Here is a 24,884-nt window from a genome sequence, read left to right as displayed (position 1 = left end):
CACTAGTTTGTCTTTGTTGTCCTGCAAACCATGGCCTTGGTTTATGCATCCTTGTGGAGCAGTTTTGTTGCTGTCTAATTGAGTGTTACACTTTCCACAGTATTTTTTAGATAAAAACCCCAAACAATACAGACCTTCCCCACACTCTGGAAAAAGAGACTTCCAAAATCAGTTCAGTTTAGGGATGCAAGGGAATATAAAAATTATCCTTTTTTTGACTTTTAGCTTGGGTTTAAGATTTTAGTCTCAGGCCTCTTGCTATTGTCTTTGGTCAGTTCTTTTCTTGAATTGCTGAGATTATGCCTAGGATCTTGGTTTTTTCAGGTAGATCTGCTTAGACGCAAAGACTTACATCTTGGTCCAGGAGGGTTCAGTGGTATGGAACTTGAGTGTCTTCTGCACTCTCAGCTACTCTGGGACTCCTAAAGATTTCATTGCAACTAAGAAGTGCCTATCTTCTTTTTCAAAACAGAGAATTAAACTTTTTGATCTAAAGCAAGGTTATTCTTTCACAGGTACTAAATTCCAGGGATAATAGTAATTTTTATTTATTTACTTCTGTGAATTGAAAGTAGTGAGTGAGCTTCCGCTAGGAAAATTATTGCTCTTCCTTATAGTTGTCTTATTATTTGTTTATCTTGCATCTAAATTCTCTGCTATTCATTGAGTGGCTCCTAAATACCTTTTTTCAATATAATATCCTGCCAGACATTAGAGCAAATAAAACTTGGAAGATATAGGTAACTGGTCTAATACTGGAAATAACTGGCCTTAACAAATTAATTGAGTTGAATTAAAAATCTGTAAATATTCACACATGCTGCCTGGCATTAAGATGATGCGAATTTTCTTCTTCTGTGCATAGCCAGGTGTGTTGGTGGAGGTTGTGGGGTTTGTGAATATGTGAGGGAGGCTGGTCAGTCCCAGGGTCAAACACAACTGCAAAGGTTTTTGCTCAGCCTGGCTAAACAAATAAATTGCATTACTTTTGTTATGAAAGGCCTTTATTAAGTTCGGAAGGGACAAATATTTCATAGGAAATGGAAAAATATTGGGCCATGCATGAAGTGAAAAGGAAGAAACGATAACTGGTAGAAAAATATATGCATGGATGAAATAAAGGTTTAGACTCTCATGTGCTGCTTATGGTTGACCATAAACATCTCCCTGTGTTAGGAATATTTGAAATGCAGAGCTTTTCTTTTTATTCATGTTCTGATGAAATATCTTATTAAAGTTTTTTTCAGAACCCACTTGTGATTTTCAAATTGTTTCCAAAGAATTGAGCACATTGTGAGACTCACTGCTTTAGCCCCACTTTGTGAAATCTACCTTTGAAAATGTCTTTCAATAATGATGAAAAAAGAAGGATCCTTTCTCTTTGTGTGGGAGGATAACAGAAGCGTTGTAGCAAGTGTAAGTCTAATTACCTCCAGTGGTAAGAAAAATGCCTATATTCAAGTCTTTAGAATGCCTTCTTGCACTTAGGTACAGGCAGAAACACCTACAAATCTGTTTTCTACAGTGCAGCTTCTGCTGTAGTTAGCTAAGAACATACTGGTTTAAATATTTCTTCCAGTTTCAAAATTAACATTATTGAACTTTGGCAACACAGCTTATTCTGTTGTTCCTAAATTATTTATGAACTTTCCAAAATACCTTTCACTTTGTTTGTGGTGCTGCTGCAAGCTCCACAAATGGGCTCAGATTTAATTTAATGAGAATTTCTTGTATGTACAGTGTGGGTGTGTGTTTAGAGATGCACAAAATTGTGTGGGTTTTAAAGCATGATGATTTGTTCTTTTTGTGTTTGAAAATTAATGTTTAATTCCCAAGGTCCTAATGTTTTTTTTTTCTAGGTATTAGAAGCACTTTTGGCATATATTGCATGAACATTTTATTTCATATGGCTTGTGAAGAAAGGTTTCTTTTAAACTCGCATAAAGGGGAATTAGGCATTATCTGGAGTCAGAACTGTAGACAGATAAGACTAGAATGGCACTTGCTCACTTCCACTTGTGAATGTATTAATCCCACCTGTCTATCATTTTTCCATCTTATCCCTCTCCCTTTCCAGTCCATTGTTACACATGGTGTAATATTCACATATTTCCCAAAAGGAAAGTTTGATTAAGCTAACCTTTGCTTTACTGAACCAAAAGGCATCACAGGAAATGTATCCTCTTCTCCTTCTCTCCTTTCCCTTTTTTAAATTTTGCTTAGTGTTTTGTATAGATGAAGCCCAAAGTGTAAGAAAAACTGCCTGTGGGGATGCCATTTGTTTAGTTTATTCTGCTCTTAAAATCTGTTATCTAGCTGCCTCAGGTCTCCTGGTTTTTAGGATGTATTTATGACTGTTTGACAAATTATGTTTGTAGTGTTCTCCTCTCAAGTTTGCTTGGGTTCACAGAATTAGTGCCATCTTTTCCTGAGGATCAGAGTGGGGTGGTGGTTTTGGAGGTGGTGATAACAATCCCTGAGAGTAACTTCATCTCACACAGAAGTAGTCAGTGCTCTGGAGTCTCTTATCATGAAAGCATGATAAGGATGTTTTCTTTGGCTTGAGAAAAAGCTTGGGGATATTGCAGTGTTCGGAAAACATGAAGGAAGTGTATCTAAGTTAAAGTAGGTGTGGGTATGACCTGCTTTGCACACCTCTGGTCCCTGTAAAATGGATTGTGAGAGGAAGCTTTCTCTCCTTTGTCAGTAATAGTCCAGCTTGTGGTCGAGGTATCAGTAGGCTCTAAACAGCTTCTGTCTTTGAAAGGTATTTTTGTAAGAAACAATTAACACCTTGATAGCAGTGTTGGTTGTTTCTTCGTATCCTTTTTAACAATGGTGTTATTCTGCAGGAAATGTTTAATTTTCACCTGCCGTTGGTTGTCATTTCAAAGGGGTTAAAGCAGAGCTCTTCATCTCCTCTCCATTAGTGCTGGGTGCAGCATTCCTAGTAGCTGTGGGGAATATCATCTCTTCACTGTTTTTTGGCCTATAACCTTGATCTCATCTCAGTTTTGATTACCTTTTATATCCCAGCATCTGCTTCCTTCTTACACAATTTTGTTTTTCCATAAGAGCTCTAACATGCAGCTTTTGTTAGCCATGTGCAAATCTGAAAGTCACTACATTTCACATTCCAATAATTCTATTTTCTGGTCTTGGCAGATGACATATTTTCTAATCTCCATCTACTCTCATCTACTGCCCAAGTATTTTTCGTAACCTCTGGCTTGGAACATTTTGCCTGCTCTCAGCTAACTTCCTTTCCTCTATCACATCAGAATCAAGTGCTCATTTTTTCTGTCAGTGATGCTGGAGGCCTTTCCCAGCCTATGTGTTGTTTGTGTTCTATCACGACGTTGTGTCCTTTTTGAGACAGGAGGCGACACAAGGATTTTGTCACATTACTATTTTATTCTATCTACTTCCTTGTATTAGCTTGGGGGGAGCACTTGCATTGGCACACAAAGCCACTCACCACCTTGCTCATGATATGGATCCTTAATATTCTGTTTCTCTAGGAGAAGCCTGACAGCAGTCAGGCTGCTGCAGTGCCTGTCATCCTGGCTACCGGGCTTCTCGCTGCTCCTTGTCTTGTGCCTTGCATTTGGGCTGAAAGGTCTTTAGAGCAGACACTACTGTCCTTTTTGTTCTTTTTTGCAGTCTGATAGGGCTTCAGGAAAGGCTCTCAACTACTACAAGAGGATAAGAAAAAGCTAAAGCTGCAGGAATTATGTATATCGGAAATGGCCAATTTAGAAGTTGCTAGTTATACAATGGCTACTTTAATAGAAGAGCCTAGCCAACAAAGTTTGTTACTTAAAAGGAATGGATAATTTTCTTCTTTGTCTTTTCCCCTTCTCACACACTACCATTGCTTTGAAATTTTTTTATCAATATCTACTAAGTTTGTGTTTTATTTACTGTATTGAAATATACATCTACAGGCTGAACCATTTTTGTAGAAAGGGAAAGAGCAGAATTTTAACAAAACCCCAATCTGTTGCATACATTTTTATAATCTGAGGTGAAACCAAGGAAGTGAATTCTGAAAGTAAAGGGAAAAAAAGATTGCAAAGCTTAGAAATTGCTACAAAGGAATCTTCATGTAATTGTCTTGAACTACAGAAAGCAGGATCAAACTTAGATTTCTATCAAATATAACTTAATAAAATCATGTGTCCGTTGAAAATTTGTTTGATTATACAAAAGAAATATTTGTGTAAAGCTCACTTTTCAGACTAATTTGATAAAATATTTTACTTGTACTAATATCCACTCAGAATAGAAGAAAACAGACTGTGATCCAGGTAAATTGAATTTGTCTTCCAAATGTAAATATCAACCCAATGGAGCTTCTACATCTTTTTACTTTCCAACCTTTCTAAATGAGACCTCTCCTTGGCAGCCTGGAGCCTTAGGAGGCAGGCAGTGACAATACAGTTCCCTACCTTAGAGGGCTTCATCTATGAGTTGCTTTTTTACCTTCCTATCTCTTTTGCAGTGGTAGTTTTTTTCTTATCCTTCCAGTTTTTCAAGTTCCAATAATTTGCTGCAGCAATGCTGCTTTCCTCTCTTCTTGGAAACAGAGCTACAGTGATATTTACAGCCTATGAAATATAATGTCACTTTTCTGGCCTCTACAGCCTATTTTTGATTCATGTTTTGGGGTTGGTTTTGGTGGTTTTTTGTGGCTTTTTTTTCCTGATTCGTATTTTTTCCTTGTTTTTGGTTTTGTTTGTGTGTTATTTATTTAGCTTTTGTTATTTTTAAATGATGTTTTGGCTCTTCTCCACTGGAGATGTGACTTGCTCCATAACAAAGCAACTGGTCTATTGAAGACATGATCCTGCTTGCATCGATGGCTAATACTTGATATGTCAGGGCAGGAAAACATACGACTTGTCTTGCTGAAGGTCTGAAGCTATTTCTAGAGGAAGAATTCCTTTGTGATCTCTGCGGTGAAATCCTAACACCCAAGAGTGTGACATTGCCTTTTCACTCCAGCTTTCTTGCTTTAAATGGGAAAAAATAGTTTTTATTTTTTTGTACATGTTGCCAATTACAAGCTGATAATATAAAATTTCCTGCAGAAAACTAATTGAAAGGGAAGTAAACCTTATCTTGGTTTCCTCATAAAGCAAATTATATTATTGTATCTTAGTGACTTATCTTTGTATTTCCTTTACCAGTGACATAGACATCTTCAGGTTACTAAAATGTTTGTGCTACTGTGCTTGCAGTATTATTTTTAGTAGTATGAAATAGTTGCATTTCTATTTCAGGCCTAGAATCATCAGCAGATAATATAAAAATCTAGCTGTTCTTATCCTTATAGTAAACAGGTATGGCTTTGTAATTATACCCATGTATAGTACTTAAGCTTCCCTTCCACACACAGAGAAAAGAGCATTCTGGTGTATTTTGGTGTATTTTGATTTGAGCTATGGTTGGAAAAAATGTGAGAGAACTAGTTAGTCCAATGTGTTTTCTAAATTATTAGGAGTTTTCATCCCTATTCATTCCTTTAATTACAGAGATAATGATAATTGTATAAAAATTAATTAAATAAAACTTGTTTGTGCTATTTGCTGGCATCTGTTCTTTAGAGCAACCTGTCCATAGCCATGCTCCAGGTGGTGGGTGAGGAACTGGTGTATATTGAAAGCCAAACTCGGCTCACCTTGTGCAATGGAGGGGACCTGCTGTTTCTCTTTTTTCACCCCTAACACTGGGGCTGAGCAGCAGGATGGACTTCACTTGAGAGCTGTGTTTGTGAGACCTAGTGCTGCCACATCACCCACATCACCTTTTTGCATCTTCCTCCCTCTTCCTGAAATACTCTCTATGCTCACATTTTGCTATCCCAACAGTAAAAGTGAAACTTTAATAGGGTAAAAGATATGGCTTGCCATTTCTGAAATATTCTGAGCTCTTTATTAGTTAGTGAAGGCTCAAGTGGAAGTGCATGAAGCTTGCTCTCTTTGAAATTTACTTTTCTGTATGTTACAGTGTTTAGTAGTTAAGTTTGAAGCAGAGACTGGTTCAGACTGTTTTAGAGTACCTTGGGAGGCATCTAAGAAATAGGAAACAAGTAGTACCCAGGCTTTCTGGACGTTTTCAGATTGCAGAAATGAGGATTTGGTCAAAAGCAGTACTGAGAATCAAAGATTCTGAACTAGAAGCAAAGATGCACGTGTGCATTTAGTGATTTGTGGCATCAGTAAAATTTTAGCCCTTTTTGCCTGTCAAAATACTATTCCAAGTGTTTCTGGCAAAGTCAATCACTTTGGCCAAGGAGGACTGGGAGAGAACAGGGTATATGCTATTTAGATGCTTGATGTTGGACAAGGTTTAGATGAATTTCATGGGCATCTCTTTACATAAAATGTCATTTTAGGAAAAAAATGCAGGAACTGTGCTGTTGGTCTTTGCAATTAAATGCTTCAGTCATAAGCAGCCTTCACCTGTGAGGTGTAATTCTCAGATTCTCAGCTATAGGGGTGCTCCTGGCATGATTTATCCTTCCCCTTCTCTTTAGTGATTGTTTGTCCTAGACACTATGTGCTGTATTTCCAGCACAGAAGTTTTCCTATCTATTTGGCTGGAACAGAATGGAGGGTTAAGCATGGGAGGCTGGATTTTCAGACGCGTACAAGTTAATCTGGAAGCAGTTTCTTGGAAAAATCAATGTGAGTTGTGCTCCCAGGTCATGTAGGTATTTTTTTGTAAATCCCAGTAAAACATTGAAGGCTTTGTAAAAAGTAAACAGTCTTAGAGTCACTTAATGAATCTCAAGGAAGGAGGAAACAGACTCTCTTGGAGTATGTAATCTGCTCTTTCCTGCATGCAAACAATTGACTTCAATGTATGACCAAATTCACCCATTGCTGAGCTCATGCACTGTTTGATCCTATGATGCAGGCTGCAGTAGTTAGCTTTATCAAAATAAAGGAATAATAAGCATGGAATATACTGGAGTCCTTAAGACTTGCTACATGTTTTGATCTTCTGCTATGTTGATAACAACAAAGCAATCTATTTGTTCTGAGAATCACCTTACCTTGTTAACTTTGGAAAGGTAACTGCAAAAATCATAACTCTTCCTCACATACAACCTTTTGGGCAGCAAATAACAGTAAGGAGGACAAAAAAACCTCAAGGAAAATACTGAAAACTGATATAAAATGATGCTGTTAATGCCTTAATATTCATTTTCCTTGTATCTGAAAAAAGGCTTATTTATCTGCAAAATAACATACAGTTTAATACTTTTTGGCTATTTCCTATGCTTTTGGAGAGCTGGCAAGGGATGGAGAAAGCTGCATGATTTTTAAAAATTGCAATGCAATGCAAAGCTTGACCCAAATTTTCCAGACAGTGGAAGGTTTGAGCAAAATCATGGTGAAGGAGAGACAGTGTGTACTTGAAAGAAGAGTATTGATGGAAAGAGCAAGCAGTGCTTGCTTTTGGTAGAGAAAAGACCATGGACTTGACAGCTTAAAAGAGGACTATTACACTGACAACTCCTCAATTTCCACCACATCCTCTGCTATCACTGCTTTCCCTGCTCCATTCTTATCCACATGCAACCTAAAACTCAGTTTGAAAGAGAAACCTAAATAAGTTCTCCTCTGTTTCTTTGCCTTCACCCCACTCCTGTTCTTTTCCTGTGCCGTTAGATGAAAAGCCAGACAAAGAAAGAAACAAAACAAAGCAGAGAGGGATTAGAGAAACGGGTCATGAAATAGGAAATTTATAAATTAAATGAAGCCCTGGTAATGAATTGTACAAGTGCAGTTGTGTAAGAGTAAAGAGAAATTTTTCCTTTTAAATAACAATCAAAATTCTAAAGGTTTAATTTTACTTTTCCTTCTGGATTTTACAATGACTAGGACTTTCCTCATGGGACCAGTTCTGCTCATATTCACCCTAGTTATTCTTCTTTTGACAGGCTCTTGCCATCATATTTGCTGTAGCTAGCAGAACCCAGCTGTCAAAATGAGCTAGCACGTGTAAAAATCTTTCTGCACTGTACTAGCATCTAATTGGTAGATTTTCTAAATAAATATTTAAAAAATGAATATGATATATTAGTCCTACTGTAGAAACCTTGATGGCAATTATGAGAAACTGAATACCATGGAGTTTACAGGTGGTAGTGGAATTAGATTCCTTATGGAAGGGATTAATTAATTTATTTTCAAGACTAAGTGATGTCAATTTCCATTTGGCTGGAAATAATGCTTCCAGTTCAAAGATCACCTCTGAGCTCTGGTTATAATATGTTAATGACATAAAATCATCCAGATCTAAATCATTTTAGAGATTGCATTCTCTGATCTGCAGTACACTCTGCTAGTGTCAAGTAATAAAAATATAAATCAGCTGCAGGTTTTCATTCTGCATGCATTTGTGCACAGCACATCCACTATTTTGACAGACAATAGCTAATGGATCAGAGAAGACCTCAGAAGACTTTTAAATATCAACATAAATCTGATCTTGTTTGCTTTCATAGTTTGCCATTATTTTAAATGAAATAAAATTAGGCTGTGTCATGAACATCATACTCAAAGTAAAGATCAATACGTACTCTTGGTTTGTGACATTTTGATTTGGGAAAAAGGTTTTCTTTAGCTACTGCATGTCAAATTCTAGGGACACATACGTGGGTTTGATGTATCACACCAAGTAGCTGCTTGTGCTCTCGAGGAAGAGGTGTAAAACACAAACACTGGTGGATTGTAAAGAGTACCTATTAATGAAGTCGTACTGTGTGAATGTTTTACAGGCTGAAATCTGGATATAGGTGTCAGTTGTGTGTTTGCCACCTTTTCCAAATACAAAGGGGGAAGATGTTTATTGTCTTTATCAGGGGTTCTGGGCACAACAGCTGCATCTTCTATTCGTTATGTATCTGGGCTGGTCTTATGCACATCTCACCTTCATCAGTTAGCAGCCTATTCCAAATAACTGGGCCAGATCCAACAGCTTCAGGGAGAATGTGATTATTCATTGCTTTTTGAACTTAGGACCTGAGTGTATTTCAAGGCTGGAGCTGATGGCAGCCATCAGCCCCAGCCTGAACCCTCTGTCTGTGTTCATGTAAACAGCAGACATGCTAGTAGGATTATGAGATTAATGTTTCTACCATGTGCTCTCTAATTCTTTAGTATTTATTTAAAACGTGCTAAGCAGTATTTATTTTATGGTTGAACAGTTTGAGCAGTGCACTGGAAGTCACATCTATTGTTGGCTATTTAACCCCAACCATCGTGGGAAGTAGAGAGTGTCACACCTATCAGAAAAGCACAACAGCAAACGTGGGACTGAGCACCAAACCTTTTTTATTACCGTTGTTGTTATCAGCAGGCTCTGCAAAATCAGTGTCAGAGACCTTGATTAAGGCAGGGCAAGAGATAAGCTCTTGTGAACTGGTGCTGGGAAATTCAGAATCGTGCACTCTCTGGGTATTGCTTATTCCAGTACAGCACAGTGCTTGCCTGTCGTATTTTTACATTACCCATTTTCCTCTGATTGATTTTTAAAGTGACAGAACATATTCCTTTCACATCATAAAGAGCTTAAATATGTGCGCAGATTATGCAGTGAAAAGAAGACTCTCCTACAAAACCAGTTGAATGCTGTACATGTGGGGTTTTGCCTTTGACTAGAAATCAGTTCTTGAGGAGTTGGTTATATGCACTGTACAATTCCAAGATAGATCCTCTCTCTGCACAGGGATGTTAACTTGTATCAGACAGGAGGATAAATAGTGTTTTCTAAGATAAGGTAAGCATTTATCAGCAAAAGTGATAGTCGTGAATTCTCTTCCCTCTCAGTTATTGGAAGTCTATGTGGTATAAATTTTAATGGAGAATGTGTTGCAAAATGGGGAGGAAATAAATAAGGCTGTACTTATTATATGGGAATGTGCAATTTCCACATGATCTATTAAAAAATAGCAAAAAGACATGTCTAAAAAAAAAAATCTAAAAAAAGGAGTTACCTGTCTCGTGCCATTGGCACAAGAGCTATACCACTGGCCTTCTTTGTGCTAGATTTGATGTGGTTTACAAAACCCTATGCTGGCAACATGTATGTGTTCTTTTGTCTTAATAGTTTGCTTTTCATTAGGGACCATGCTGTTACCAGTGAGACCTCGTTCTCAACGTCTGACCAAGCTGCTGCTGGTCAGGAGCACACCTTCTGCTTGCTTATATGCTCCTCAAACCTTTTGCATTCTCCAGAAAAATGTGATTTCTCTGATCTCCAGGCTGGACCTGCTTTATTATTTTTGTGATTTGTGCAGTGGATTTTCTTTATGTTCATTTGAGATTAGAGAGATGTTCCAGACCAATTATTTTTCTGTTTAGGTTATTTAAGTGAGTTGATAGTTGCTTGTGTCTTTCTGGAGTGTGAATCTCCTTTGTGTCAATCAGCTCAGAAAGGATCTAATTCTTGCACTTCAAATTCCCAATGACATTTGAAATAAGTTGGGCAAAAAAAAAAAGTTGCTTGTGCTTCTAAGAACAGGAAAGTTTTCCAAAACAAAGCTTTCTGTAGTAATACTCTCCTGCAAGTTTTAATAATGTTAAGACTTTGCATCAAAAGTAAAGGCCCAAAGCCAAGATCTATGTTCCCACTACGCCTGATTCAAATCCTCATTTGGAATATGCTACATTCCTGATTTGTCTTTGAAATCCTCTCATTTGTAAGTGTGCCACATTGTATTAGTAATTAACTACTCACTGGGTCTGGTGTTTGAGCCTTGCTGTCCTGTGCTCTAGGTGAGTGACATTATTTAATGTTTCATTATTTGGGATAATGCCAGGCAGAGGGAAAAATCCATCCCTGGAGCAACACAGAACCTAGGCCACTATCCTCTGCTGAAGATGTGAATTCAAGTGCAGCCTAAATTGGCTGTTCAGGACCTTGGCTTGGGACCTCCCAGGTGAGCATGGGATGATCAGCAGTTTTGCTGAGTGGTGTGGCTTCTCTCTTTTTGCTTTATTCAAGAAAAAATCTTCATGCATGCGTGGGAACTTCCATAGCTCTTCATGCTGAGCAGTGGAGATTCCCACTATTCAGGAGTAGTGGGACTTGGCTTGTCATCCCAAACAAGCTAAGCCTCATTTATCAGCAAAGAGGATTTACACTGAAAAACTGCTTGTGTCTCCATTCAAATAGTAATAGTCTCAAAGACCAAGGTTTTTTCCATCAAATAATTCTAAGGAACGAAAAGCCCATATGATGTATTAGATAAATAACCTCTTTTATCGATCTGTATAACATAGGTCTAAAGAAACAACTCATAACACCTCTGGACTGAAATAGAGAAAAACACCCTGTGTAGCTTTCTTGAACCTCCCACGATGCTTAGTAGAAGGTGTATCATTTCCTTTCAGACTTTGTAGGAAAATTCAGCTGCATAGTAAAGTGAGGGATTATTTATAAAAATCTTTAATTATGTGAACAGCTCCTTATAGCTCTCCTTTTTCTCTCTAGTTCTATTATTAGTAGAAACTGCAAAATATAAGTCTCTACTTTTAAAGGAAATAGTCTTGAAATATTATGCACAATTTCTTGAAAGCCCTTCCTTTTGTAGAGATCAGATGTGCTCAAGGATGGGTGCTCCATTTCATCCCCTTTTCCACTTGCACTGTGTATATGCCTTGTCATAAATACTATTTTAAAAAACCCAGACAGCAGCCATCCCTTGGATCTAGCTAAATATTACCACTAATTCTGTGAGTGCTGGTGGCCACAGACAGAGGTCCTGAATGATACATCACTTACCTTGAGCCAAACTGCTACTAAAAATACAGGAAATACTACTTAGCAGTCATTGAAATAATCTCAGCAATTTTTAAAATTTATTTTTCTTTGTGTAGGCTGGGCTTTGTCCCTCACATAAATTGCACAGGAGAACTTGTCACACATGAAAGTGTCACTGAGGTGAAATGTAAAAAGGCAACTGCTGATTTATATTCTATGGGATGTCAAAAAGCTGCCTGTCTCCCATTAAGAAATTTTGTGGTTTAACCTTTGTATATGAAACAAAAGATCTTTGAAAATTTCTGAAATGAAATTTTCTGTGCCTCAGTGAACTACAAGTATGCAGTCAAAACTGATTAGGGGAAAGTCAAAGTGAGTGTGACTTTTTCAATGTCATTGGAATATTCTTACATTCCACATTTTCTCCAATAATTCACTTTTCATAATTTAAATTGCTATATAGTACTTCATTTTATTTTTATGTTCCACATAAAAATCTTGAACATTCAGAAAAGTGTCATATTCTGTTTCCATACTGAGAATGAAGATTCTTGAAGTGACCAGTATCAAAAGCTCACGTTGCTCTGAAAGCCTGAAATTAACCATGGTGTGGTTTCATTTGGTTTTCCCAGGGACATATTGGATCAGTGGAATCAAAGGACAAGTTTATGTTTCACTCTTGCAAGAAGGAGTAAACAAGTCACAGCCTGAATCCTCCCATTCATAAAGAGCTAATGGGAATGAAGCAAGTTTGAATATCAGTTAATTAAAATATAAAAAGGAAAGGAATTATGAAATGTAAATAGCCTAATGAAGTGAAAATTGGAGCATATGTCTTTGGAATTAATAAAATCCAAATTTTTGAGAGTTACACTTTATGTATTTAAAGTTAATCCTTTAAATCATATGCATTTGAGTTGCTTTGCTTTGCTCAAAGATGTACTAATCCCAGGAAAAAATAACCTTCCTGTTATTATTATATTTTTATACACTTCTGCATAGTTAGAAACTCTGCACATGAGATTCCCCAGAAGGAAAGTAAATGGGTTTAGCATTTGAATCATCAATTAAATGAAAGAGGATAAGCGGAATTTCTCAGAGCAACGTGGATTGAAAGAATCCTCTACATTTACAATATAACTTTAAGTCTTTGTGGTGGTGGAATTTCCGTACTTAAGGTATTATGCAACATTTTATAATATAAATTATTTATAGTAAAGAGAAGCTTTAGTGTTTAATGGAAAAATTCCCATCATATTAGTTATTCTTGCTGGTTTTTAAAGTTGAGGTAATCCCGTATATTTTGGCATGCCTACAAATTAACCAGATCTTAAGGTTGTAATCTGTTGAGAGAACTTTTAGAAGATCATGGCAGAAAAACAAAGGATGTACATGATGGTATGCTGACAGAGTCCTAGTAATTGATTCTTTTTCTCTTGGCCTTTCTCCTTCCCCACTCTGACCCGAGCGTCGCTCTCACGTTTGCTCAGTTCTTGCTGCGACATCTCTTTATCTGTGCCTGTTGTAGCACAGCTCTGCTCAGAGAGACGCCAGCTCCCCCAGCCCGCACTCCGAGCTGCCCCCAGGCTGTGTGAATGTGGCAAGCACAGCCCTGAACCTGGGCTGGAATACCCGGTCTCTTTGAACCGAGCATTTCCTCAGGCTCAGGCACTGCTAGCAGCAGTCTCGCTGCTTCGGCCGGCTGGGAGCGCACACGAGGCAGGCGTGTGCCCGTCTGAAAAACGCTGGTTTTCTCTGTGGCTCTGTCACATTGCTGGGTCACTGAATTTGCTCCCTTGTCTTCAGGGTTAATACTGAGTGATTCTGGGTTCACTGACACAGAGTCTGCCTGCGCATCATGAACTCTTGCTCGAATTGTTTACAACTTGCAATAAGTGTGTCTGTGGTTGTTGGGATATGTCTTTATGTTTGAAGACCTTTGCAATTCCTAACTCGGGTAGTCTGTTGGGTTTTTTTAAATTTAATCAACTGTATTGTTGAAAAGTTATCTTATTTCTTAAGAAATATTTTTAGGTGTTGCTGGAAGTTAGTTTCATACTATCAGAACAAATTCACAGTATTGTGAGACAGTTTAGGTCTAGCCTGAAAAATACTACTAAAATTTTCCAATTCTAATTGGGGTCAGTGGATAAGCTAATTTTTTCTGCAGTATGTGCCTGGTACTTCAGTTATGCCTAATTTTAGGCATCTAACAAATTAACATTGAGAAATACATTCCCTTGGTTATGATCTGCTTGCAGATAAGCCCCATAGCCTTTTCTAGCATGATTTTTTAAACCACCATAATAAACATTTAAGCTTTCAATCAGCCCTAAGAGCTATTGTGTGCATGTTCACCTGCATCTCTTTCTGTTGGAAAGATTACTTCAGTTTTAAAATGCCAAGTGAGCATATCATTGTGGTGATTTGCAACTGTGTCATGGTGTAAATGTTAAAGATGGAACACAGTATTAAACTCTTCATACACAGTATTAGAAAATTTACCTAAGTGATCTACAAAAGGTATTTCAGCGATAAAATTTTGAACTAAAGTAGTAAGTAGGCACAACACTGTGTGTTAAGTAGTAATTATGTAATATCTTGCAAATCTATAATCATATACTGAAGAGGTTGTGGGAGCTGCAGGTTTCAAGGAATTCTGTGGAGTGACAGTGGGGAAGTTTAAATAGTCAATATTCATCTTGCTGTGTAGTTATCCTGGTAGGGAATGAAACTATTACAGTGAGCTAGTGAAGATTTACTGCCTGATAACCTGATGACATTATTGAGGCACCACTGAATTTGTGAAGTCCCAGATCACTTCTTGTGACTGCCTGCACTTTCCCTTTGGGTTTTATGAAAAGAAGACAGAGGCATATTTTTTATTCCAAATACTGTATTTTACCTTTTCATCCTGAGAGATGGTTTAGGATAGGATTTAAAGAAAAAAAACCAAACAAAACAAAATATGGTCTTCTGACTTCATAGTCGAGGCCAAAACCAATGGCCTGGGTTGCTAGTACTGGGGAAATGGAGAGGCTGGCAAGGTATCTGTAACAGGCAATAAATCCTTTTGAATATTTATTCAGATGATTGTCTTGAAATTTATAAGTGTTCGATCATTAACACTGAGATTAGTAATATAATTTCTGCCACTCTAGCATGACATGTATCCCAAATGTTAATGAATGCATCCATGTACCATGGTAGTAAAAAAAAAAATTTATCTCCAGTTTGCCAACAGAGAATAAATATTGAATATTACTACTATCCCAACTCTGCCAAAGACATTAGAGAAATTATCTGTGACTCGCCTAAAATTAAAGAAATAGAAAATATTTGACAAGCCTGGGAATTGTACCCACAGAATTTGCATTTTGAGGAAGACCTTGCCTCTGTCTTCTTCAATTAATCTTGATAATTATGAAAGCATCGTGTCATCCCACAGAAGACTCAATGCTTTTCATCTAGAGGTATCAGAGGGTATTTAACATTGCTAATGTGAATTCTAATACATTTAAATTACTTCAGAAGTGTGGCACATTTCTACCCAAACACTTTTTATTTCACTGAGTACTTAGCATTTAGTTAGTCTTTGGAGGATGATGCATACTAAAACATGCCTGACATAATATGAAAACAGCAGTATTTTGTGGAAGTGATACAAGAATAATGCGCAGATAATTGTACTCTGCTGACAGTGATACATAATAGCCACTTGCTTTTCTTCTGGTGAAGTCAATACAAGCTAAACACCTTCATTTTATACTGCTAAAAACTCAAAAAACCCCATGATTATTTTAGTCCCTTTTTTCTTGTTTTCCATATAATTCTGGTTGGTAAATGGTATGTTAACCTCATTCAGAGGATTCCCCAGTCCCTATCCAAAAGAGGAAGCAAGTATGTAATCAGCCCTGGCCTCATTAAAATCTTTCTAATGTAATCTGTTGTTCTCAAAAAGCTTAGCCTCAGATCTACCAAATGTATTTTAATTATGTTTTAGATGGATTGTGTCTGGAGCTATGCAGTTGCTGAAGCAAATTAATCCATTACATCAGCCAGTTCGAATTCTTTGTATGAGAATATTTACAAAAGACTTACAGACTAGCTAAAGAGACTCAATACAGCTTTTTCAACAGCAGTGTCTTATATTTTATGTTTTTGTCCCCAACCTATGCATGGATTCTATTTAAAAAAAAAAAAGAAAAAAGGTAATGTATGCTTCAGTGTGATGCATAGTTTTTGCTCACAGAAAAAGATACTAGGAATGATACTTAGCACAGGTGCACTTAGCAGTGAAGCTATAATAATTTATTTAATTCTGTCTAAAATCATCATCACCTGTACTAGAATTTCTGCAATTAGGAATTTATTATTGAAAGCATGCAATAAACAGTAGATACAGCTGATGATGTTAAATAGAAAAATAAATTTTCAATTAAAGTGTGCTATCCTGGAAAATTTAATTTTCCATGGGAAATGAACAAATTCTGTTTAATAAACAAACACTAAGCAACCTGGGAAGTCAGTGTGTTGACCAATTCATTAATCATTTTTTAAATCTTGCTAAATACAGTTTATTGTCTTCAAAGTACCACTAATTACTTCAATTAGCTTTGAAGTGTATCTTTTCTTTCTCTGACTGTGCCTGTAATTTTGAACCCAAGAGGGCTTTCTAGTCTTTAGATGTGTTTGTTTCATTTCAAGATAAAGTTCAACTCCAAGCCTCTTTTAACTGTCTGTATCCTTAAAGGAAATGTGGGGCCTGGCCACAACTTTTTCTTCTCTCCCTCCATGTGGTCTCTTTGGCTGAATGGGAATATGGAAACCTGGTGGGCATGTTGAAATTTGGTCAATAAACAAGTATGGTTGGGGTTTTTATCCTGGGGGTATTTGTGAGTAAATGATGGTAAGCACATAGTTAGAGATTTTTAAAAGAAAAATTATTTAAGTAAATAGGCTGAAGAGAGTTGAAAATTCTACACTCTATACTTGAAAATCAATCCTATTATTTGGGCAGTTAAGTATGTGTTTAGGAGCTCATCTACAGGATATCTTTTTTCTGGAAATGAGAATGTGAAGTTCCCAAGAAGGATGAAGTACTGATCTTCATCTCATTATCTCCTCTCAATCAATTATCATCCTCAAGTGTTGTAATAGGAAGGTCTTCTAAGAAAATGCAGGGAAAGTTGCCTTGGAAGAGGGAAGGGGGAAGAGGATAAGAGAGAGAGTCAGAGTTAGGGAAATGAAGAATGGAGGAAACATTTCACGTTTTTATTATCTTTGTAAATATCTTTTGTAAATCTCTGTCTTTTTGTTTCTTGTCAATTTGTGGGGAGGGGATGTTTTCAGACAGCAGGGATGCTGTAGGTATCCCAGAATGAAGTGCCAGCACTGCTCAAGATGCTGTTAAGGTGCATCTCAGAGGTGCAGCCACCTCACTCTGTGTGTGCTCAAAGATGACCGATCCTTTTTTCCTTATTAGTTAGTTGGGGAGGTGTGATGGAAGAGAGCATTTCCCCAGGTGCAGCTCAGTCAGGAGCTCTGCTTTCCTGGGGCACTGCAAATGGGGTTGAAAGCCCAGCAGTTTGGCTTTAAATCACTTTGGCCTGTGCTCAGCGCGGCTTAGCACAGTGGCACTGCACAGGCAGAAAGCTCAGCTGCAGAAACAGGATCATGCTGCTTTGCTTTTGTTTTTTCCAGTGTTAAAGTGCCCCCCAGGAGATCCTCTGTGTGGGCTAAACGTTTGTTTTCCATAGATTTCATCTTCCTGGGGCTTGCATAGCTAGACCTTGATGTGCTAGCTCAGACCCTGCTCTTGGAGCCTGTGCTTGTGAGAGCTCCCAGTAATACCATGTGAGGTGAAAGATTTCTTGAAAACTGGCATCTTCAGCTGGTAATTTTTTATACTTAAGCAAACACAGGTCTCAAAAAATTCTACATTGTTTGCTCCTTCCTTCTTTGTTTATTAACTTCCTGGTGAAAAAAACCAAAAACCTCTTATTTACAGGATAAATAACTCCAGGTCATTTTTCACTGATACTATTTTTTCCTTATCTATAAAATATTTAGGAATCAAGAAAGCTGATTGTTTTCCTGATAACATGTAGGTATGATTTTTATAGTGTGCTTAAGTCTACTAGAGAGACAGAAGTAGAAGAATCTTACAGCCCTCTCTCCAAACGTCTGTCCATGACTGAAGTTATTTATAGTGTGGGCATTTCAGTTCTAGTTATGACATGTTTTGTTATGTTCAAAGTTCTTCTGCACCGTCATATTTAATGACAAAATTACAGCCATGAGTTGAAAAAACTGGTTTATGAGATGCATTAGCTCCATTGCAAGATAACTTTTCTGCTCCCAAATACTTGTATGGTCATACTGCTCTTACCCTTAGTATTGCTTTGCTATGAAGTGAGAAAAAGAGCAAATACATAAATTATACCGGTTAATAAAATTGTATTCACTCTTACAAATGTTGCTCAAATTTCATCCTTAAGGTTACTGTTTAAGTTCTATTCATTTATAGAATTGATTCTTTCCAACCCGCTCAGCTTTGCTTTGACATTCACATTTGAAAACTAAACCCCATTTTAAACTACAAAGTCTTACAAGGTTTGGCATTAATGGCAAATGTTATTTTGTATCAGTTATGTTGTATACAACCTTTAGATTGCTAAATTAGGGAGAAGTTTAAAGTCCGTGGTGAAAACATGAAGTTGATGGTGTTTAAATTGCTGGTTCTTTCTGGGGTGCACCTTACTTGATCTATATGTTTAGAAGCTTTTTCTATGTCTTGTGTAACTGTGCTAGGCTTTATGTGTCTTTGCTCTGATTTAAAGGAAACGCACTTTTCTGATGAGTGTTAGCAATGTCCTCAGTCCAATTCTATTGCATTGCGATACAGCAATTTGTTGCAATAAATTGAAATTTACTGAAAGTTAGTGAAATTGTTTGAGCATAAATTTCCCTTAGCATTTATAACATTCTTTCAGCCATTCTTTTCTCTGAAAAATGCTGGAGAAGGCTCACAGGGGACCATGTACAGTGCTTGTCTGTATATCATCAAACTATTTTTGTTTTATTCAAAATATTTTGCCTGTGGGCCGCTGAATATTTTTGTTGACCAGTTTTCTCAGCTTATGGTTGCACCCTCAATCATAGGAAGATCGATCTAATATCTTCTCAAAACTGAGAATATAAAACCCGATAGTTGAATATTTTAAAATGAAGGACCCCACCCCCCTCCCCCCACCCCTTCAGTATAGGCACCAAATAAAGGTTTACTTATCTGCTATCGAAACATTTTTCCAGTGAGGTCTTCAAACTGAACAGATATCTGAAAATTCAGTAGGTAATTTTAACTATAATCAAGTCTTGAAAAAGAGTTGTTGTTTTTTTTTTTCTAAACAGAAATATGTCCTATTTTTGTGAATATGTCTGAGAAAGTGAACACTTCTACCCCCACCTCAAGGAAGAGAAACTTCCTGGTAACACAGCTTCTTAGAATCAGGCCTGAATAGCAAACTCCTTTTTAAGGTTGCCAGTATTGAAAATAGTCACCGATTTAATTCTTGGATTGTTATTACAGTTCACTTGTCCTTGTTTTGATTGTGGAGAAAAAAGAAATATTTTGCCTTTAAGCCTAAACCAACGTACAGAACACCACCTTCTCTACTTCAGACACAAGTGCATTGCACGTGGTATCTGTTAACTTCAATCAATACAGCTTCTGATGCCCTCTGGTTTAAGTCTCTGAATTAGAGGGGAATTTTTCCTATCAATGTATGCAGGAACTATGTAAAACTTAAGCAATATTGAATGACAAACTCTAGTACAACTCTTTATTGGCACAGTGAAAGGGGAAACTGTGGTGTGATGCTTTTATCTTTTTTTTGTTCTAATAAATGGATTGTGTATTCTTTGGAACTGATAGTTTCCAAAACAAAGTATATTGATTTTTTTTTTCCCCCCTCTCGCATTTTGTCAAAGTTTCTGCCTTTTCTTCTAAAGGAAAATTGAGAACGGTTTGTCGAAGTCTGGAATGCAAAGGGGAAAAAAAAAAAAGAGAATGGTAGGGTGATAGGCATTCAAACCCATAGGACTTGTTGAAAAAGGAGCACCTTACAGAATTGCTGTCTTAAAAGTAATGACACAGAAGCATGGTGTATGTTACAAAATAGACCGGTAGAGAAGCTAATATATAGTCTAAATTTGTTTCCAAGATGGTAAAATAGTTCTACAATTAAATCTTTTGACATAATTGCTTGTGTATAATTTGTGCAACTTTCCTTTAAAATAACATATTCAGTAATTTTTTTTATTTTTACTGTTTTGGAATAGCCACAGAAGTCCATTTTTATCTTAACTGACATCATAAAGTGAAGTGAAGCTATTCCAAGCAACTTTTCCAGCTAAACAGTTCCAACCTTCTCAACTATGAATGATCCTCACCCTACTAAATTTATGTTCATTGGAAAGATTACTTGGTGTGACCTTGTTCAGAACACCAATACACTGAGGAGAAACTCTGATTTCAAATATGGAAAATTTCTGTGGAAAAAAGTATTCTGTGGAATTTCTCTAGACTGAGCAATGGTCTTGAGTTCTTTAAAATCTCTTATACAAACAAATAAAAGTAACATAAATTATTAATTGCATCCCAGTTGTTATGTTGTGTGACCTGATTCTTTTCTTTGCAGATATGTTTTCTTGTGTCAAAGTTTAATCTAAGATAATTTATTAAAATGCTGTGAGTGTCAATATTTTTTTTTTTTTTTAACTGTTAGCATCAAAAACTGTCTTGGCTGCTGTATGTATGCATGTGTGTTCTCCCTTTTGATCTTTCTCAATGTTGAAGTGCTAGCATTGGTATTTGCAGTATTTCTGTTTAATTTTTTTTATTAAGTTTACAAAGCTAGATGTAAGCATTGAAGAGTCTCAATGGAATTAAATATTAAAGCACCCTGAAGCTACTTTTAGTGCTGCAAAATGAGAAAATGGAGATAAGAAAGAAAAAACATGCTCAGCATGTAAATTTACATTTCCAAGTAATAGGATTTGGCCAGGAACTACTACGTTATATTTCTTTTTTTTTTTTTTTTCTTTTTTTCACTTTTTGCCTTGCCTGTAGTATTTAAAGCAGTAAGAATGTGCCAAGGACTATTAAATTTTTACAGTGGTGCTATACCGTAGGAAACAGGAAAATGTCTTAGTCACCAGACTATAACTGATTGGGTGCTAAATTTCTGGAGATTTCTTGAACAGGGTTCATGGTATTAACAACTGTTAGTCAAACTGCATTTGTCATTTGTTTGGAGCTGACTACACCTGCTCTATTGTCACTACTGTCCTCCAGTTACATGCATGCAGCCAAATTCAGTGGGGATTTTGGCTTGCTTTTCCTATAAAATCTGGACCAGGCATGCATGATCTTCCTGCCCCTGGTCTCCTACTGAGTCCATGGGTTTTTTGTGGGACTTGAAAGGCATTTGATCACAAGCCCAGTTACCACCAATAACAAATCTGAATAACCATGAGGAAACACTTATTCTCCAGATGCCATGCTCCTGGCTTCCCCCATACAACATGAAAGAATTATATTCCTTCTGATTCCATGATATAATCAAAGAGCTTCATTACTGTCCTTTCTACAGCTCTGCTTTCTGTCAAAGTTTCAGTATCCTGGAATCATGGGGAAGCTCTGGGCAGGTTTTGTCCAACCTCTGCCATACTTTTTATTAAGAAAGTATAGTCTACTTCCTCCTAGATATATCTTCTGTTTGTGGCTAACATTCTTGCTGATATTTGGATGAGAAATTTAAAAATAAAAATTCAGTTTTATTTTTAGACATCGTAACTCACCACGAACAGTGCTGTGATTACATAAGCAGGCAGTGAGTGTAATATTGAGAATTCTATGTCAATATTCAGTACCAGAAATGCAGGTTGAATATTCTGTTGGTTATACACAGTTGTGAAATGAATTTTAAGAAGAAAATAAGTAAGAATAAGTAACAGAAGGGACGGAAATTGAGTGTTGTGTGGAATTGCTAATTCATTTTATATCCGTGAATTAATTTTCAAAGCAACTGGATAAATTTTGGTCTCACTTATGCTGTAGTCATTTCAGGCATTAATTTCTGAGAACCATATCTGAGGTAATAACTTTCAGTATAGAGTTTTGCCTGTGCACTTCTAGATCTTACTTGTAGCTCTTTATTGCTTGTGCATGTGTCATTGCCCTTTTAATATTCTTGGAGACTGAAATAAGCAAAATCAAAGACAAATAACAAAGAATACTGTTATAAATCTTAATTAATTTTCTTTTGCATTTGTCTTCAAAATCAACAAATCATTCAGACAGAAATAGGACCAAATGGTATTGATGCTGGTTTCTGTTGAGACTGATCTAATTTTAGCGGTAAAATGAATTTTTCTATCTTTGAGAAGACAGCTTTGTGTTTCTTCTTGATATGCATCATTTCCACTGAACAGAATCAGAGCCAAAATCCTCAATTTTTCTGTCTTGTTCCAGTGAGAGTAAGAATTGGATGCTTAACTTTTGGGGTGATAAATATAATACCCATGCTGAAAGCAGAAGCGTCTGGAGTTCTCTCATAGACTACCCAAGCAAAATTGTTTCTCTTCCATACTCTTTTCCTTCTTGTTTCTTTTAAAAAGAAAGCTGCAATTATTTGGTTGGAGTCTTATCTAGAGGCAATTCTGATTTCAGGCATATTCAGTGCACGTGAACTTCCCTCTGCATGAGTTTCAGACTTCACTGGCTGAGTGCTAATTTGATTCAGTCCCTTGTAAGGGCTTTCAGGAAAGTAATTTTGTCTTTAACTTCTAGCAGTAACAAAAGGCATATTCTAAGACAGAAGCTTTTATTCCAATACAATGTAATGATACACTCATGAAAGAACTGATTTGCACTTGTGCTTGGCATTGCAAAGTGCAATGCGTGTTATGCATTCATTTTGACATTGATAAATGAAAAAGGGACTGAATAAAAACCTAACCTTCCTAATTAATTATCCCATGTGATCATAAATCTGTTCTGATGTTACTACCTTTTTAGCAAGATGCCCTTAAAAAGAGTACAACTGTTCTGTGTTTCTGAATATAACATTAAACCTTTAAATAATGACCTAACTTAAAATATGTATTGATCCTGTTTTATGCTTTTCTAGTTGTACTCTGTGCCAGTAGACAGTGAAGCACCATAAGGAAATCAATGTCTTTCTAAGCAGCCAAGAAATAGAGGTTTTGCCTAGAAACTCTCAGAACAAGGTGCTCTCGTGTAGGCAACACGTAGACCTGCAAACCTGGCCTGACTTCTCTTTACCCACAGAGCTGTTAATGTTAAGCAGAAATTAATGTTGGCCAATCCTTCAGCACTAAGCACATGCTCTGATCGGATGTCTCCTGACATCCGGAGTCACTTTAGAGTCTAGGTAACCTGGATATGGGAAGACATTAAAAATATATGTTCCTTTTCTCTTGTCATCACTTTCCTGTGATGTTTATCTTTACGATCCTCAGTATTTTGGTGCTGACTGCATTTTTCTTATCCCTGCTATTCAAACTTCTGTAGCTGGTGGGTTGACCAGATGCCCACCCAGCCACTCTCTCAGTCCCCTTTCTTGATGGAACTGAAGGAGAAAACAAGATGGAAGAGCTTATAGGCTGAGATAAAAACAAGGAGTCTACCTACCAGTTACAGTCACAGAAAAACAGACTCATCTTTGCAAAAATTTATTTAAAAGGCCCAGAGAAAGGCTGCCTAATGTTTTTCTCATTTGCTGTTTCAATTTGAATATTTGAAATGTTCCACTAGCCTAAAACAATTTCTGACATAACTTAGAATAGTATTTTCTACTAAAAATCTCTGCTCTTTTCTTGCCTTTTTTTTTTTCTTCTAAATTCATCTATTGCTAGTATTACATTTGATGAGTGTTTCAAGAAGTAATAATTTGAAAGTTAGAATTATTCAGAGCTCTGGATATAAATTCAGGTTATCATGATAGTTCAATTTCAAAGAGATAATTAGGTAGCCCTTATTTCATATATCTTTAGTCTAACATTATTTTCTGCAAGTCAGTGTATGAAGAAAGTACATGGTCATTTTGGCTTCAGTAGAAAGATATGAATGTATAAAATTTTTCATGATCATAGGATTAGATTGTCAGGCTCTCATGGTAAGAAGATATAATATTCTTCCTTTGAATTCCTTCTACAGGCTGCAGTTCAGGATTTTCACCCTTACCCTCTCTGTCTTAAGTGGTCAAGCTTATCTTCTTCCTATGCATCAAAGGCATTTTACACACTCAACTGTAGACACTGTGTCAATGGCTTTGCTTTGCTTTCTGCCCAGTTTACCCATGATTTGCTTTTCATGTTGAAATGGACTTTATCATCTCATGGGCTGTGTAAGCTTGCTTGACTTGAAATCCATCCTATATGCTTGTTATTTTTGACTGGTCTTGTAGCTTGGTGCTTCCATCTCACAAGTACCCCCTAGCTTCTTAAACCATTGAAGTTTCAGCATTAATGTTTAATAGCTGTGACCTCACAATTGATTAAATCTGGCTGACTTAACCTTTCTGAATATGGGAGCAGATTTTCATCTTGTGTAAAAAAAGAAAACTCTAACCAGGACCTGATTTTTTTTCTGTAATTGTTACCATAAATGGGAATCAGTTCAATTAAAAAGAAAACCTAGATGTATTAAGAGACACATACTGATATTTTTCACTTTGTGTGGCGTTATGGATAGAACTTCATTTTGAAAGTAAAGCACAGAAAGGAAACCCAGCCTCTTTATTTTCCTGTAGAAGGAGTAGATAGGCTGGAAGCTTATATACAACACGTTTTTAGTTGTCCTGCCTACACAGCCAGGGCAACCTCTCTTCCTCCACAGGAATAAACAAGCAACCAAAAGAAAAACCCAACCCTGATCAAACAGATTACTAAATAAGGAAAGTCAGTGTTGAATTATTCTGTATTCCAGGTAATTGCTTCCAGGTGTCATCTCAGTTCTGTGAGAGTTGTCAGTTGTTTGATAGTATTTTGAGAATTTGGCTCTCTCATGCCTATTG

General features: G+C 36.8%; 1 protein-coding gene across 1 annotated transcript in view; it reads left to right on the top strand.

The window, feature by feature from the left end:
* Positions 1 to 24,884, top strand: part of GRID2 (glutamate ionotropic receptor delta type subunit 2) — a 473,900-nt gene that overhangs the window by 191,283 nt on the left and 257,733 nt on the right. The window lies entirely within an intron of this gene.

Source organism: Corvus kubaryi, unplaced genomic scaffold (genome assembly GCF_017639235.1).
Source record: "Corvus kubaryi isolate FWS band 111438036 unplaced genomic scaffold, C.kubaryi_AGA036_p1.0 71, whole genome shotgun sequence".
NCBI classification, from domain to species: Eukaryota; Metazoa; Chordata; class Aves; order Passeriformes; family Corvidae; genus Corvus; species Corvus kubaryi.
Note: the sequence above shows the minus strand (reverse complement) of the source record. Positions and strands in the feature narration are given on the sequence as shown.